This window comes from Lissotriton helveticus, chromosome 4_1 (assembly GCF_964261635.1).
Source record: "Lissotriton helveticus chromosome 4_1, aLisHel1.1, whole genome shotgun sequence".
NCBI lineage: Eukaryota > Metazoa > Chordata > Amphibia > Caudata > Salamandridae > Lissotriton > Lissotriton helveticus.
The window spans coordinates 1,514,915,743-1,514,933,818 of record NC_136063.1 but is presented as its reverse complement, the minus strand read 5'-3'; the positions used below and the strand labels follow the sequence as shown (position 1 = coordinate 1,514,933,818).

Genomic DNA, 18,076 nt, shown 5'->3' with positions numbered 1-18,076 from the left:
ACAAATTGTGGGAAGCGGCCGCCTTTCTGTTGCGACACGTAATGTTCCGGAGAGCGCAGTAAGTTGCGAGTGACCGCAAGCACCAGGGAGAAGCACGCGGAGGGTCAGTGGGGTAGAAGTAAAGTTAAAGTTTTCGCGTGAAGCCAAAGCCCACCAGCCTGAAGTCTCAGGTGCCTGGCAGACAGCTGGTTGCTCCTTCTGAACGGAAGCCTCGGCTGCAGCAGGTAGTCCCACAACAGCCCGGTGCTAAACTTTGCTGAAATCCCCAACCCAGGTGACCTTCAAGAAAAGTTCTGAAAAGTCTCTTACTTTTTGTTCACAGAGTGCAAATAGCCATTACGTGTCTCGAGTCCACTGGCAAGCGAAATTCTCTTTGCCAACCAGGTACAGGCAGGGTCGGATTGTGATCACGATTAGGTCTGGGCACACCCACAAATGTGGCCCACATTCCCAAATGGTTAGTATCTTTTTTGTAGCTTTTTATTGCGTGAACTCGGTCCGAAAGCACTGGAGCAAATGCTATGAGCACCAGATACATTGCACAAAATCAAATTAATTTTTATTTTAGGTAGATTAAGGGAGTTGCCCAGAAAAACTGGATGTTGAGCTGACACCAGTTTCCCCAGTTCAGCAGCTCTGAGACTATAACGCTACATCCTATATATTTTTTTTTCCTTAAGGAAAGGTGACTTCACAGCGAGGCCGATGCAAATACTCCCCACGCATCCATCAAGACCTAAAAAATACTTTGACCGAGATGACAACAGGCTGTCCCCTAGCGAGGTCACTTCTCTTACTCAGCCCCTCCCCAGTCCACTATCGTCTCAGGGTATGCCTGGCAGGGGAGTCAAGAAAAGCCCACGGCTGAGGCTGCTACTCCAGGGGGTTTAGATGAGAATGGCCCTCCCAGCAAGGTCCTTGCATACTCCCACCCCCCACACACCCCCATGCCCTGAAAGTGATGGCCCAGCAGGGGCATGACACTGCTTCTAGGCCGGGACGGCCACACGAGGCAAGGGGCCGAGGTAAGAATGCCCTAAGGGCCGGAACATCACCTGGCCTCAGTTTGACAACATGTCATGGAAGTGCTTTTGATACTGGCAACACTTTACAGTGGCCTGGCGCTGACCGGGTAAGATAGAAAGTTTCTGTGAGCCGGTTTACAGCGGCTCAAAGATGTCCCTGAGGTACAGGCTCATCGCCCAATGCCTGACTGCCCACCCTCCCAATCCAATCCAGTCCTGAGTACAGGGGTCAGCAACAGGCAGTTGTTCTTAAAGCCCCCGCCCATTTATCTATAGGGTGCTCATTAGAATGCATAACACCCATCACTTTTTTGTTTTTCTAAATGAAGCTTTCTTCGGTGAGATGGGCATACCCAGAAATATGTCACATGATCGCGTTGCTACTGGAACCAAGCTCTACATCACTGAAAAAGCCCAATAAGGCTGAAACCGATCTGGGAACATTTGCTTTCTATAAAAAAGCTACTTGACCTAGCAGTTTGGGCTGAACGGTTTGCATTAGAGCAGGAGCTAGTCTGGTTTGCATATGGCTGGTCTCTTTCTGAAGTGGCATAATGGGCAAAAAAAATGGCCTGGAATGCCGCAGAGTGATTACCAACGGCTGAGATTAGTCCATGTATAACACCCATCACCTTTTTGTATTTCTACATTGGACAAGCATGACATCCCTCAAGCCCTGAACAAAATATGACACCATTTGGCAGTTGTACTTCAATTTTTATACTGCACCCCACATTATCACTCGTAAAAATGTTGGTACTACCCGTCCACCCACGAATCTTCACTGCTTGCAAAGCAGGTCAGTCTCGACGACTCTCACAGTGTAAATCTTGTCTTTGACTGTTGAACACATGTAAGAGGTATATGTATGAGGCCAACCTAAGCACATTTAAAAAACACCACACTGGAGTTGGAAGATGTAATCCTTCTAAGCTACTGCTTAGAATAATTGAAGATAGAAGACAGGAGTTATTTAAACATATTGCCCACACGCAGGTGCAACATTATCCCCTACCCTCAATTTAGTAGCTTGAACAGGAGTGGGTGTCACTGGGCAGTCTATTTGACATAAAAGCTTTACAATCTTTACTTTGATTTTGATTGGAGACACTGGTGGGGAAAGCAAGATAGAGCCATGGGAAGCAAGGACAGATGCAACAAGAGAGCAAGAAAGAAAGAAAGAAAGAAAGAAAGAAAGAAAGAAAGAAAGAAAGAAAGAAAGAAAGAAAGAAAGAAAGAAAGAAAAGAAGAAAGAAAGAAAGGAGGGTTGGAGTGATAGATGACTGGAGAGATCGGTGAATGGATGGATGGAAAGAGAATTGGTGGATAAAAAGGTGGCTGAAGGGATGAAGGGATGTACGGTTGGATAAGAGGGGCTAGATGGATGAAATAATGGAGACAATGATGAAAGGAGGATGGCCTGAAGTAAGGATGATGGATGTAGGGACACAAGGATGACAGGTGGGAGAGAGAAATAAGGATGAGAGAAGGAGTTAAGAGACTTAAATGAGAGAAGGATAGATATCTAGAAATAAGACTGAATGGAGGGGTGGATGGAGAGAAGGATGGATGGATAGGGCTGATGGTTGGATGATGGGAATGCTGGATGGATGAAAAGATGGGTGGAGAAACTCACTGAGAATTCAGGTTTAAAAGGAACCATTTGGTGTAGCGCTTTCAGAACGTCCTTGGGGAAGTGACAAAATGAGCAGAGGTGGTGGGGGAGGGGGCTTGCTCGCCTCACACACTCAGTGCCATTCAGCTAAGGTTCAAAGTAAGGATTATTTTATTTTTCTGGCTACTCCTTGCCCATACATCTAGTCTGCGCCTTTGTCGGTGAGTAAATTCCCTTGAAAGGGGACATGTGGTTTGCACGTTATCACAGCAAATGAACATTATTTTTAATTGGCTGTTACAATTGATGTCTCGCCTCTCCAACACCTCCACCAATGTTTAACAATTTCTTGTTTTTTGTCTCCTTTCAGCAACAACTCACAGTTACAGATGGAGTAAATAGTCACATAACTTAAATTATTGTATCGTGTCTTATTGAATGGAAGTGGGTTTCTAAAGCCTTAAGTTGCTACTTCCTGCTGAAGCGAAAAAGGAACGAAGACAGATTACCTCAGAGAGAGTACAAGATAAAGAGAGACTTCGCTCTGATAAAGTGAGAGCGAGTAAGAATCGGACCGAAAGAAAGAAAGAAAGGTCAATAGAAGTATAAAACTAAAGAAAAGGAAATCGGAAAGGAGAACGAGGGAAAGTGAGCAGCAAAGAGCGAGTTAAAGGTGAATAAAAGAAGAGAGACAAGTATTTAGGAATATAGTGGTTAATGAAAAGAGAGAGGGGAGAAGGCGTAGAGTCTGTTCCTAAGTGTACGTGACAGGGATAAACTAACAAATAGGAACAGAGGTAACAATGAAGAAAAAAACACAAAGCTAGATGCCGATATAAGAGAAAATGACACAGACGGATGAGCAGGTACGCTTGTGAGTAGAACCAAGCCACCTGCTCTTTAGGAAACTTCTGAAACTACTTTTCGTACAAACGTCTTAGTACCAAAATTGAAACGCTGCTCAGTTAAAAACTACTGATGGTGCACACAATTTCATCGATAGGCACAAGCTGCCCAAAACCTCTGTGTATGCCTTGGTGGCTCTCTAAGACCACCAGTCTCACACAATTAAATTTATTTTGGAAAAGAACCTTATCCAGGTTAAACAACTAATCTTAACCAACGGTATACTGTTTTTCCAAGTGCTGTATGAGGCACACTTTATGTCTAAATGTACTATTGCACTTTTTGTAAAGTACACATGCTCCAGGTCAATTACCTCTTGACGCTAGAAAGCTGCATTTGGTTAGGCTGTGCGCAGTGAAATTAGGACACATAGATCGTGTCTAATGGAAGGGTATTCCACAGCAGTCACAAATTCAAGATTTTTCGAAAATTGAACTGTACAGTTCAAGAACATCAGAAGACACAATGCTCAACTTGAGTTCAAAGGCTCACATTTTTCGCATAAAAAGGAGCACTGCTTTTAAAAATGGTTGGTGTGAGAAGCAGAGCAAATATCCTTTACTAAATGGAGGTCAAGGAGTTAATCTGAGAGCTGGTGTCATCCTGTCTTCAAAATGCACTTTTTAGGAGTGTACAAACTTTTTTAAAAAATTGGACCCTTTGTAAAGCACTATGGAAACCTGGGCAGCATTACTGAAATATCATTTTTTTCGCTTTGGCATATTTGCAATGAAAACCATGACTTTTGCAACAATTCACGCCATATATACCTTTATTTTAACACAAACAGAATGGTTCTGCCTATGAAATATTTCACAGAAAAGCATTCTTCTCCTGCGGTAGTTTATTGTGCACAGGATTGATCTCCAAAAGGTAAACTAGAAAAGCGAAATTCTGCAAACATTTCCAGCTTGTCTGGGTTCGATTAAAATAAAAGCTATATCATGTGAGGAAAATAAGCTCCATACCTAGAGAAAAGTTTCCACATGACAAGGTGAAAAAAAGACTTTGGAAAGCCCATCCACTTTTCAGTGCATACTGGTTTCTGCAGGCTAAAGCCACTAAGATGCCACAGGGTCTATACAGGAAGCAGAATACTTAGTCTAGTCATGTAGCCCAGGTAAGATTCAAGGAGGATTTTACCACCCCAGTGTAGTTGTGCAAAGTCAGGAAACTTCACCCTAAGTGAAGGAGGGAAATGTTGCCAATTTTGCTCAATTCAACAAGGTGAAATTCAATGCCCCTACTCACCTCTGATGAAGATTGCTTGCTCAAGGATTCCCATCAAAGAGACATCCCGGAGCAGGAAATAGTGTAAACCTGCAGAGCTGCTTCTGGTCACCAGGTAAGAGATGCAAGCGAAGAGAGTTGGAGGCAGTAGCTAGTGCAAGAGGTCTACGGGACAAGGCGAAGGCTGCCAGGGATGGTGTGACCAGGGATGTGGGGCACTGCTCATGGCCACAAAAGGTGGATTGAGTGGTCTTGCAGAGTTGGTAAGACCTTGGGTCCTGAGACTTTGCCAAGGAGAACTGGTTGTAAGCATGGTATGCAAGGTAACTGACAAGTGTTACAGCAAACAAATGATGGACGGAATGCTGACAATGCAAACATTCTCCCCAGTCAAAATCTCCAGGTTAAACTCATCATTCTTTTACCCAATACGCCACCCCATTTTGGACCCAGCCATATGCAAATCAGTCTTGACCCTGTGCCCCATGGGAACAGTCCAGACCGAACTGCCAGGCCAGGTCCTCCCTGGACTGGAAACAAACCTCCTGATTTGCATATGGCTGGGTCCAAACTGGGGTGGCGTAGTGGGCAAAAGAACAATGGATTTAAACAAGATTTTTTTGACTGGGAGAGAATTTTTGCATTGTCAGCATTCCGTCCATCATTTCTTTGCTGTAACAGGTAACTGACAAGTGGCATCAGTCCACACGTTGCTTTGAGTAACCTATTGCGTGGAACAAATATTTCCTACTTATGCGGAGGATCACTGAAACTGCACCTTTTTTTAATTTCTGGAGCTTTCCACTGCACTTAAAAAACCTACAGAGTTGTCTAGTCGGGTGGCTTTACAACTTTGCACCACCCTAAGCCCAGAGTTGAATAGTCTATTAGGACCACAGCTAGTGCAAACTCTGGAAAAACTAGGTAATTTTTAGGTTTCAGGTTATTTGGAAAATCGAAGAGTCAAAAGCATGGATATATGGATGACTTGTGAGTTGGTGACTGTGCTGGTGAATGTATGGGTGAAGGAAGGAGAATAGATATGCATGAGTTGGTGAATGGGAAGTTTGGTGGTGGGTGGTAAATGCATGGGTATTGGTACAAAGCAGACTAGATGGATCAATGAATAATTCAAAGTGAGTAAGGATTGATGGAGTAATAAATGCATAGTTGTGTATGGATGCTTGAATGTGTGCTGCGGGTAGATAAGGTATGAATGTGTTGACCCTTTCTTTGATTATCCCATAAGATATGAGGTACTTGTATTTTTCGCAGGAACAGGGGCGGTGTTATCCTTAAGAACGCATGGGGTAATATGTGTCTAAGAATGTAAAAACTGACAAATAGGCAAGTAGCCTAGTCAATTAAACAAGCCTTCTTGAGACAAGGAAATTGCTAGAATCCACACCAAATTTTTCAAGAATTTAAAGTACATTACAGAAAGCAAAATATACTCAGTCTCAAAACCAGTCAATAATTCATATAGTGAAATAGCATAAGACTCAGCCAGATGCAGCATAACTATCAGGCCCATGCATGAGGCAGACTGACCAGGGTCTGCTCTATAAGAACCAAGAGACGAATCATGGCTCATCTCCAAAATGAGCCCTTTTTATAAGAAAATACTAGGGGTGGGCAATATAGTTTGCTGCGCTGGTGGAATTGGCGCAATTATGGACAAATTCCTCACACCGCCACATGGTGGAGTTTGTTCTTGCATGCAGCTTGAAAACATTAAGTTAGTGAGCGAGATTTGCCAACAGCCTAGTGCAATTTTTGGTCGCTAGAAGGGCACCTGGCAAGATTTCTCCAACATGGACGCTCGAAGGAAGTCGCAACCTTTCACGGTCCGAAAGCTGCCACTCAAGTAGGAAATATGGTCAATCAGCAGCAAAATAAACTCAAAAAGGTGCACCTCTGGTGCGTCGCGTGGTGCTGTTCACGCTGATTTTTCAGTGCGAAAGGAGCTCACTGCACTAAATCACAACAAGAGCAGCACAACATGCCTATTTTGACCCATTCGTGGGTCTCCACGATTTCCGCACAGGCCTAGAAAATACACAGAGGAAATCACACAGTCAGCATAAAAAGCTTACATCTGACTATTGCTCAACCTATCATAATACAGAATTAAAGGCAAGAATACCATGCACCATCTCCTAAATAAATAAATATTAGTCCCTTCTCATCTAATGCCGTTGGATGGGACAATACAAATCTAGTTATACAAAAAACAATGATGGTCTCATATACTGAATAGACCTGCTGAAGCACAGACCAGAATGACCATGAATAATTACATTTGGTAGAAAAGCTTCCTCTGGAGTTCATCAAGAACACTATGTGAACATAGGGCATTATATTAGCACACATTTTTCTACATGAGATCAGAGCAGAAGTGGAAACACAACATAGCTGCATTTGAGATTTAAAATGGAGTCAAGCCTCATTTTGGCAAGTACAGGAAAATATGTTTTTGTAAAGTGCAGTGAAATCTAGTTGATACATAATGTTCAGGACACTAGACAAACATTTATGGAAAAACATGAAAACATCTTTATCAAATGCACATATGTGGGAACCTGGATAGAGGTGTGGTAGATGAGGCTTGCATTTTTGTATGTATAGATGGATGATATGGAAAATTAATGGACATGCATGGATGTTGACTGATGGATGAATGAATACATGTACATGTAGGAATGAACGGTTAATTGCAGGGGTGTAATAGTCAGTGGTAGGATGTCGAGCTGTCTGCTCCCATACTGAGTTCTCAGATTCCAGTATGTCTTTTCACTCTTATTTTCCCTGTGTGACACTCACAGAATGTCCAGAACATCTGATACCTGCCCCATTCACTGAGCAGAAACTTATCATATAATAACAGCTTAAATCATATGATGTGGAAGGGTCAATGAAAATTCATGATGGTCTTATTTGTATGAGCCACTGTTTGCAATTAAAGCAATCTTGATCATACTACGGCTACTTTGAAAACACAGATTTCAACAGCAGGTAATAATGGTATCTAAGGGTGCAATACCTAAACACTAGAGCGATGGATGATGCGAGTGATGGATGATGTGTGCATTCATCGACAAGCATCAGTCACAGATGTTGCAGACCAGACTATCTTCTTAAATATCCTAAATGATTTAACACGGACAGCTCTCAAGCGTCAATGAACATTTAAAAGGGACAGCGGTTAAGAGCAGTAGTTCAGGCAGTGTGCGACAAGCCACATCTACATTTAAGTCTCTGATATACACTGAAAAACTGAGGGATCCTGGTCTTGTCCATTGTTATCCTCACTATGGATCTCACTATCAATCAGTACATTTTGCCCTGATATTCCCCTCCACCATTGTTATCAATACCAGGGACATCAGTAACATTAGGCGGAAGTATGAATACTCGCCCTTGCATCTTTCTTCTGAATAACAGGTAGAATTCTGCATATAAGTGCAGTTTCCCCCATGTTGTACACCATAGATTCTCCCAGGTAAAACACCACAACTCATCATTCCGACTGGGCCGGTAACTCCCTACCACCAAAGCAGGGCAGCCAGAGGCACTGGGGATGAAACCCAGAGGGAACCTTGTATTTGCAGGAATCGACCAGCATCAACAGATAGTTTTAATCCAGTGTTCTCAAGAACTGCAGCGAAAACCACCCCTAGAAAACGCTGATCTTGATATGACCTCCTCCCAAGCCTCTAGCTGTCTTTCCAATGGCACAAACAGGATGTGACAAGACTAACCTCAGAATTGCATCAGATTGTGACTGCTGTGCGCGACTTGTGTTTTGAAGTACTAATGAAACACGTTAAAACTGTACTCTCGCCTCCCACAGATTCCCAGTCTAACGCTGACTACCCAATGGATTTTTTGTCTCTGGTAGCCAAAAAGTTAAAGAAAGCAGGATCCACAGTATTCACAACAATGGTGACTACTTGCCTATTTGTTCAACATCTGTAATAATTCATGCTCTTATATTCGTTTCAGTAGAATCAGTTGCATTGAAATTTATTAATTCATGTAATCTTCACAATATACCAGTCACAGCCCATTTCATAGTTAAATCAAGAATTAATCATATAACTGTTGTCTTGGCCCTCCATTGCAGATATTAAAACAATAATGAAGAGCAGCCAGAAAAAACATGTTTACATACACTCATATCTTACAGCTCAGCTACTTTTGCCAAACGTTTAGCTGTTGCGTCAAGAAATACTACAGGTCTTCAAATAACTTCTGCTCTGGCCCCTCATTTACAGAAATGTAAACAGGAGTTAGATGCACAAAGGGGTCGACCATACAAACACCACTGAGACAAAAGGGCACATTTAAAGATTTGAGAAGTTCCATATAAACCATTCTGCCATTTCCTTTAACACATCATTACAGCTATCATTCTATAAAATGTTGATATATTTTTATATTGTATTAAGCCCTCCTACTTTTATATTGTATATTTTATTACGATTACTGTTGTACCCTTTTTCTTCACCTCTCTCCTCTCCTTATTTCTATAGTTGCAGTATTTGTCTTTCCATATACTACTACTCTGCTTTATTTTTATTTTTCTCTCCTTAATATATAATATTAACTTATTTATTGATCCTGAATTTCTGTTAACTTATCTAATGGTTTAAACTTGGTTGCATCTCTTCCAAAATAATGTTTATTTGTTTAAACAAAAAAAATAGATTGGAAAAGTAAGTGGTGGTTCACCCATCCCCAAACTCCCTGTTTTCTCACTTATTTAGAGGTGGGGAAGTCACAGAGTTTCTATCTCCTAACTCTGTTTGGGGTGGGGTTACTATTACTAGCTTCGCAGAGCGCCGTGAGGAGAAAGGCTTCTCCCTCCCAGGAGTGACCCCCGTGATAGGGGGAACGCCAGCCGTCCATAGGGACCGCCACGAGGTAAACGACTACCAGCAGCACTCTGAGACTACGGTTTCCAGCAGCCCCAGGGAAGACGCCTACAGGCAGCGTCATCGGCAGGCGCCACCTGCCTTATTAGTGCCTCACGACTCCCGCAGCGTGGGACGCACGCGGACGGCGCCAGGGCAAAGCCCGGGCCAAGGGCGGGTCCGTCCTAGCCCGTCAGTGGCCGGAAGAGGCTGGGCTGGGCCACCCCCCTTGGCGAAAGATATATCTGGATTCTACGAAGGAAGGGAAATGGAATCAAGGGTAGGGCTATCTAATAATTAAGTGCTGGTTGAAAAGAACCTTAGTAGTTATAGGTCACTCAAGAAACCTTGAGTCCCAAACCCTTCACCTGGATAATCGTGTGTGTTCTTATTACGTACAAATTGTACATTGATTATTTAAGTCAGCCAAAATAAATTATTCTATTAATTTACGCTGACATTGCATTGAAGCAAGAAATTGTGTACTTTAATATGGGGAAACATAACATAAAAGCTCAGTGCCATGCACCCCCACGACTAGTACCCCCTTCTCTTCCCCAAACATCCATTGATTAAATGCTCCAAAGAGCGATAGGATGGTCGCAACAGAAATAGAACGCACGGAGCGTAGGTTATCCCTGACCACAGACCTCCAACCATTGTGTACACCCCCCAACCCCTCAACTGCCTCTGATTCCCCTCCCCCCACTCCGGATCAACTTTGTCATAGTACTCCACAAGATAAGGGAGTGGATATCACCCCTAAAATTTTAGTGAAGAAAAGGGGCCCGGCCAGAGGAGCAAAGAAACCCATCGCTTGTAAGCCTAATAGCAGAAACACAAGAGCTGGGACAAAGAGGAAAGCTAACCATGATGACTCCATGGAACTCGTAAAGAGCGGCCTAGACCCTAACAAGTAGAGTACAAATCAGAGATATAGTAAGGGAAGAATTTACACATTGATAAAATAATCAGCCTTCAAGGGCCTAGTAATGAGAGATTATCTGCTCCCGCAGTTAAAAACAGCCCACCAGTCTTAGAAGAAGTGGCGGGCTCAGGGCCATTAGAGATAGGGGTGAGCATCCCTGGGCAAGACGGGAGAAAAAACACTACCTGTAGTGAGAAGGAACTCAATTGTCCTATTGAAAAGAGATTAAATGGAGGGCGCTTGGAGGCTGATGGACCAAGAGCTCTTACAAATACTGTTGCCGGATTGTCCTCGGCTGGCAAGCTATCTAGTCCAGAGTTGCCCACCTCAAATCTCCCTCCAGCTTCAATTCCATATGTAGTAATTCTTTCTGGAGTCCCGTCTCTTAGCCCAGGGGCAAAGGAATCACACCCCTAGTTAAAAAGCCCATGGCTCCATTTTTTCTCTAGCAGGGGACAATTTGTCAGTGTAAATGATATTCTGCTGACAAGGAGAGTAAGTTGGGTGGGAAATAGGCCAAAAGACATGAAAGGGGAGTGTATAATAGTTAATCTACCACACATTATACAACATCTCCTGCACTCCATCTCTAACCATCAAGTAAGAGGCGGATGTCTTAGATATCTTCCTCTCACTTACTTCTATATGCCCAATAATGCTAGCTCAAGGTGTGTGGATCAGGGTACTGGTCCATATGATTGGCGCCAAGTGCTCCCACAACGGGGACAGAATTTCTTCCATCAAAATCCCATCCAGTTTACTCTACTTCTACAAAATAGATTTAGGCACTTAGATGAAGTAGATTGACTGATGGAGACTCAAAAGGGTTGACAAGTAGCTGGGCCAGTTAGCGAACAGCAAAGGCCAGATAGTTCACATCACCAGAAGGAGAAATCTGACCCCAGTCAAAGTGATGTTTATCTTTGTCCTGTACGAGCCTCACCTCCTGTTTCTTCGATCCAAAATCTGTCTTTGGTTAAGTTGCAGGCTGAAAGTGGGCATTTTCCCATTAGAGGAAACGAGTCTTGCAACAAGGCTGAAGCACCCCTTGACAATATTGCTTGTTCTCCCCTGTTGGTTTTAAATGTGGATGCTTTGGAAGGAACCCGTAATATCTCCATTTCCCCACTAAAACCCAGTCTAAACTTGAAACTCCTTTCATGGAACATTGCAGGCATCAAAAATAAATTGAATTGTCCGGACCGGGGAATACTGGTAGATTCCTGTGATATCTGCATGTTCCAAGAAACTTGGGCTGTTGAGGAACATACTCGTCCGGGATTTGCATCCTACAACAATCCAGCCGTCTCTAAAGGGCAGGGAAGACCATTGGGAGGGCTAATTATATGGATTTGCACCCATTTAGGATGCACTGTCTCACAAGTAGAGGAAACTGGGCCAGATATCTTAAGTCTTATCTTGTCCTTTAACAAGGATTATAAAATCAAATTGATCAATGTGTACTATAGGCCTGTGAAAAACGGAAAGGAGTCACCAACAATAGGCCATCTAGACATAGTAATGTCGGGTGCCCTAGAAGATGGCTTGATTCTTTTGGGTGGTGATTTAAACTGCCAATTTAAACCCCTAAAAGACTTTGTTGACTCTTTGTGGCAGAGAAGAAGACAAGGTGTGGGCCATTCCTGAGATAAACTCAACCCCGATTAGGGCCTGGTCTTCTCTGGCGCTACAAATCAAGGCTCTTACCTTGAAACATTCACTACGTGCCTGTAACGGTCGATTTAGTTTCGATTCGCCCGGTAAATATACTTTTATTAGGGTGGGCCATGAGTCAATCCTGGACTATGTTCTAATGGAATCCAGAGGTTGGTCTCTCATTACTGAATTTATTATTTTACGCAGGCATGATAGTGATCATAACGCCCTGCTAGTAACCCTTGAGCTCCCTTTAGAAATGGGATCAAGAGATCCAGATCAGTGTGACAGGGATGGGCTATTTCTCTCTAACAACAAAAGAAAGGTCAAGTGGGCGCAGATGCAAAACTGTCAAGTGAAGCTGGCCATGCTCTACGAAAGTATAATTTCTGACCTAACGACCCTGTCAGACCTGATGGACTACCGGGTTTTACCTGAAATTTACAGTATATTAGGGATCATTAATGACTCCATCTACTATAAACTAAGAGAAGCATTTTGCAGACCCTGCCCGTGGGTCAGAAGGAGTCAACAAAAGGTTACGTGGTTTAATAGCAGCTGTAAACAGGCAAAGAAAACTCTTGTAGAGACTATTAAACGTAAATTCCAGAGTGCCATCAAAACAGCTAGGGCCCAGTATTAGAACAGTATTGCTTCTGCCAAGGTTGCCTTGGGAATAGATAAATGGGACAGGTTAAAAACAGACCTGGAAGCCAAGGATCCAAGATTATTCTTGAACATTGTTGCGACCGGTAGCAGCGAAGGTCGGACTCCCTTGGGCGTGAACAAAGCGGCAGAGAGTTGGGTTACCCACTATCAAGCCTTGTACTCTTCAACATTAGACAATGGTGCTAAGGAAGCAACATCTCCCTTCACTCTGCCTATCACAGATATAGACTCCCCTCAAATCTCCTTGGCTGAAGTTAAAACTACAATAAAAAAAATTCCCATAGGAAAAGCAGCAGGTCTTACAAATACTATATAGAAAAGAGACCAAAATTTGGGCCCCATACCTGTGGCTGATTTTTAATGCCATCCTAAAATGGATGAATTTACCTGAATCATGGCTGGGGGCTGAGGTAATTCCAGTATTTAAGAAGGGCTGTCCTCTCCAACCCTCAAACTACAGACCCATCAGTCTAATAGACATATCACAAAAGGCCTTTGCAAGGATTATTCTTGACCGAGTTCAGACCTGGCTGCATGAAAACGAATAATGAAAACAGGCTGGGTTTAGAATTAAAACCTCCACTATGGACCAAATATTTAGGCCCCAACTCCTCTATTGGAAAACAGTGGTATCAGAGGGGGGAGCCTTTATCTGTTCTTTGTTGACCTGCGGAGTGCCTTTGACTTGGTTCCCAGGGAGACCTTGTGGAGAGTGTTGTGGGAATTGGGGATACCCCCATATCTCCTAGAGATTATCATTTGGCTCCATGTAGGGAACTATGCCAGAATTAGGTATGGGAAAAGGGGGGACCTCACTACCCCAATTCCGGTCAGTAGGGGAGTTAGACGGGGGGTGTTTTGGCCCTCACCTTATTTTGCATTTACATCGACGGTCTGGTATGCGCCCTGAGCCAATGCAAGAACATCGATGCCCCGAAGATGGCTCGGGGCTGTGGCCGGCGTTGATGTTTGCTGATGACACGCTACTCCTGTCTAAGTCCCCTATGGGGCTAAAAAGAATATTGGATGGATTTTCACTTTTTTGTAAGGACAGGGATTTGGAGATAAACGTACAGAAAACCAAATATATTGTGTTTTAACCCCCGGAAAACGCTTTATACCGGCCCCCACCTAAACGGCTCACCCCTAGAGAGGGTTAGCGATTTTGAGTACCTGGGGTCACCCTGAATGAAAAATGACCTGGGGACCCCAGGTCACAAAGACAAATCTTAAATTAACCCAAATCTCGGGGGGTTTGGCCAACGTTTTCAGGAACACTCATCACAAACTTTGAGCCCCGTCTTAGAGATTTATAAAACACAGGTGAGAAGTGCGACACTGTATGGTGCTGAGATATGGGGCTACTTAAACATAAGCCCAATGTTGATCACCGAAAACAAATTTCTCAGTCAAATAGTTGGTCTTCCGGCAAGCACCCCTTTATTTCCTCTCCGCTTGGACCTAGGAGTAAGACCAATCACCCAGGTTGTAGGATGTAGACCACTTCTTTTCTGGCAAAGGATATGGGCTACCCCGGAACTCGCTGTATATAGAACTGAGCTAGTGGAGATTCTTAGCACTTCGGGGAACAGGACATTTCCATTGCTTATGTATGTCAAAAACTGTTTGATTGCTCTAGGCTTTTGTGACTTGTGGTAGAATCCCAGATTAGCCTGTGTAAGTATTACTAGGAAGGTCTTGATAAGAAAATATTGGGATGTTCAAAGGGAAAAATTGTATCTTAGCCCTAGGGATGGCTCCAGGCTGTCTATATTTCTAGATGTGAAATGTACATATATGCTGCAGATTGTACTTGATGTTATTTTTCCAACCCTGGCTAGGAAACTTTATTTACAATTTAGACACGGTTGTCTCCCGCTCAATGCATATACTAATCAGTGGGTCCCGGGCGGGATCAGAGCTGCCCTGCTTGTCCAGCCAAAGAAGAGACTGACCTGCACGTGCTCTTTTTCTGCTGAGGATACGGCAAAAAACGTCAGAAAGAGCTTATAAACTTGTGCAAGAACTTGACACTGTAAGGAAGTCTACAGACTTTTAAAAGCGAACACTGACTTGCACATCGTATTTGCAGTTTCTAGGTTTTAGTGTCGTATGTGGTGGGCAAGGCCAACAATTTTAAAACTGGAATGATTTTTAAACTATTTATTATTGTCATTTTTGTAAATAATGAAATGTTCTGGTTTTTAACGATTTTAAATATTTTGTGAATGTATTCTTTCTTGCTGCTTCTTTTATGGCTCACACAGAAATAAAGAATTTTTGACTGACTGTCTATTACTAGCAGCAACTCCCAGAGCATCAAATCCTTTTGTTAATTTTTTTGATTATCCAAAATTAACTCCTGCTTAGGGAAAATGCTTTTTAAAAACAAAAACTTTTGCAGAGAGGGGTCACAATAACATAGCATGCACTGAGCAAACTCTTCTGCCTCAGAGCAACCGTCGCACTCGAAGTTGCTCCGAAGGAAGGCAGTGAGATGCATGCCACTCAGGCAGGAGTCTCACAACAGGGCTCTCTACCATGGGAGCAGAGGTGATAGCCTTCTGTAAACTGGCAGGTTGGTGGGCATCAAGTGAGGCTATAATGAACCCCAAAGTCACGTCTTAACACTTCATTGCTTCAATTAAACATTTAGATGCTGCTTCATATAATAAACAGATTTGCACAGCATTGGCGTTTAGTGCTACAATATTCGTGTCTTTGCATGACTTAATAACTTTGTCTATAGAAAAGGTGAGAAACATACATAGAAACTGTATACACATTCTAGTGCCTATACTGACAAAGGGTACAAAGATCTGCTTTATTTGGGAAACATTCATAGCCACTCCTATCTTCCCCAACGGGCAGGACCAAAAGTCTTAGACTATTAAATTTATGCCTGATGAAATGACTGAGAGAAGTAGTAATCTTGGGTTCATCCAAAGTGATACAAATATAAAATGTCCGTAATTTCAGTTTTCCACTATGTAGAATCCAGTTGGGATGATTTTAGCTTTGAGTGTAAACCCACAGCTTCCTACAAACAAGCACTGGCAAAGACAAAAGGTCTCGCCTATGTGAGAGCTATTGGCTTTGGCAATGTGTTTTAGCCATGCTGTAGACAGGTGTTGCTGCTGTTCAGCCTGGCTAAAGGTTAGTGGCATGGAGTGGGATAGGGGAGATTGAAGTGGGGTAGAGTGGAATTATGTAGTTTGGGGCAGAGTAAAGTGGAGTAGCTAGATGTAGCATGGAATGGCATTAGAACTGAGTGGCTGTGAATTGGGTAGATTGGGTAATTGGAATGGGATGGAGTGGGGTAGAATGGAATGGAGTGGGGTAAATTGGAGTTGGGTAGATTGGAATGATAGATTAGTAGGGTAGATTAAATTGGGGTAGATTAGGGTGGAGTGGCTTAGATTGGTGTGGATAGGAGTGGGATGGATTGTAATGGGTTAGATAGGAGTAAAGTAGATTGGGGTAAAGTGGAGTAGGATATATTGGGGAAGATTGGAGTGGAGTGGGGTGGGGTAGGGAAGATTGAAGTGGAGTTAGGTAGATTGAGGTGGAGTGAGGGAGATTGGAGTGGAGTGAGGTCGATGGGTGGCTTATAATAGGGTAGATTGGAATAGAGTGGGTGTATATTAGGGTTGTTTGGAGTGGAGTAGATTGGGATAGATTGGAGTGGAGTGAGGTAGATTGGGGGATTGGGGTAGACTGGAGTAGTGTGGGGTAGATTGGGGTTGGGTGGAGTGGGGAAGATTGGAGTGGAGTGGCGTAGACAGGAGCAAAGTAGATTGGGGTAGATTGGAGCGGTGGAGTGGGGTAGATTGGGGTAGAGTGGATTAAAGTGGGATAGAGTGGGGTAGATTAGAGTGGAATAGACTAGAGTGGGGTGGATTGGAGTGTGATAGATCATAGAAGAGTGGAGTTGGATATATATTGAGTAGATTGGAGTAGAGTGGGGGTAGATTAGGTAAGAGTGGAGTGTGGTGGATTTGAGTGGAGAGAGGTAGATTTGAGTGGTGAGGAGTAGATTGGGGTGGGGTGGAGTTGAGGAGAGAGGGGTAGATTGGAGTGGGGGATAGTGAGTGAATAATAGTAGGGTAGATTAGACCGAAGTGGGGTAGATTGGAGTGGAGTAAGGTAGACTGGAGTGAGGTGATGTGGAGTGGGTTACAGTGGAGTAGATTGGAGTGGAGTAGATTAGAGTGGGGTAGAGTGGAGTATATTGAAGTGGAGTTGATGGGGTAGATTGGAGTGGGGTGCATTGGGGTGGAATAAAGTGGGGAGGGTTAGATTTGAGTAGGGGTAGCTTGAGATGGGGTGGGGTAGATTGGAGTGGGGTTAAGTGAGTTAGATTGAAGTAGAGTGGGGTAGGTTTGAGGAGAGTGTGGTGGATTGGAATGGAGTAGATTGGCATGCAGTCGATGGGGTAGATATGGATAGACTGGAGTGTGGTAGAGTGAATTGGAGTAGATTGGAGGGGAGTAGGGTGGAATGGTACATAATGGGTGGATTGGAATGTGGTAGATTGGAGTGGAGTGGGTACATGTTTGTAGATTGCATTGGGGTAGATTTTGGTGGAGTGGGTAGATTGGAGTGGAGTAGATAAGAGTTGGTTGGAGTGGGGTAAATTGGAGTGGAGCTGGGTAGATTGGAGTGGACTGGGTTGGATTGGGGTCAGACAGATTGTGGTACAGTGGAGAGGGGCTGATTGGGTTTGATTGGAGAAGATTGGGATATAGTTTGGTGGACTTCTGTAGATTGGGTGGAGTGGGGTAGATTAGAGTGGATCGTAGTGAAGTGGAATTGGGTAGATTGGAGTGGAGTAGCGTAAAGTGGGGTAGATTGAAGTTAGGTATATTTGAATGGGGAAAATTGGAGTGGGGTAGATTGGGTTGGTGTGGATTGGGGTGAGGTAGATTGGAGCATGATAGACTGGAGTAGATTGGAGTGGGGTAGATTAGAGCAGGTTGAAGTAGGATAGGTTGGAGTGAGATAGATTGGAGTGGGATAGATTGAAGTGGAGTGGGGTAGATTAGAGTGGAGTGGAGGAAGCGGTGTTGAGTGGAGAGTCGTAGATTGGAGGGGCATATAGTGGAGTATCATGGAATAGAGTGGCATGGCA

General features: G+C 43.5%; 1 protein-coding gene across 9 annotated transcripts in view; it reads right to left on the bottom strand.

The window, feature by feature from the left end:
* IKZF1 (IKAROS family zinc finger 1) overlaps positions 1-18,076 on the bottom strand; it is a 314,542-nt gene that overhangs the window by 254,039 nt on the left and 42,427 nt on the right. The gene's annotated exons all lie outside the window — the stretch shown is intronic.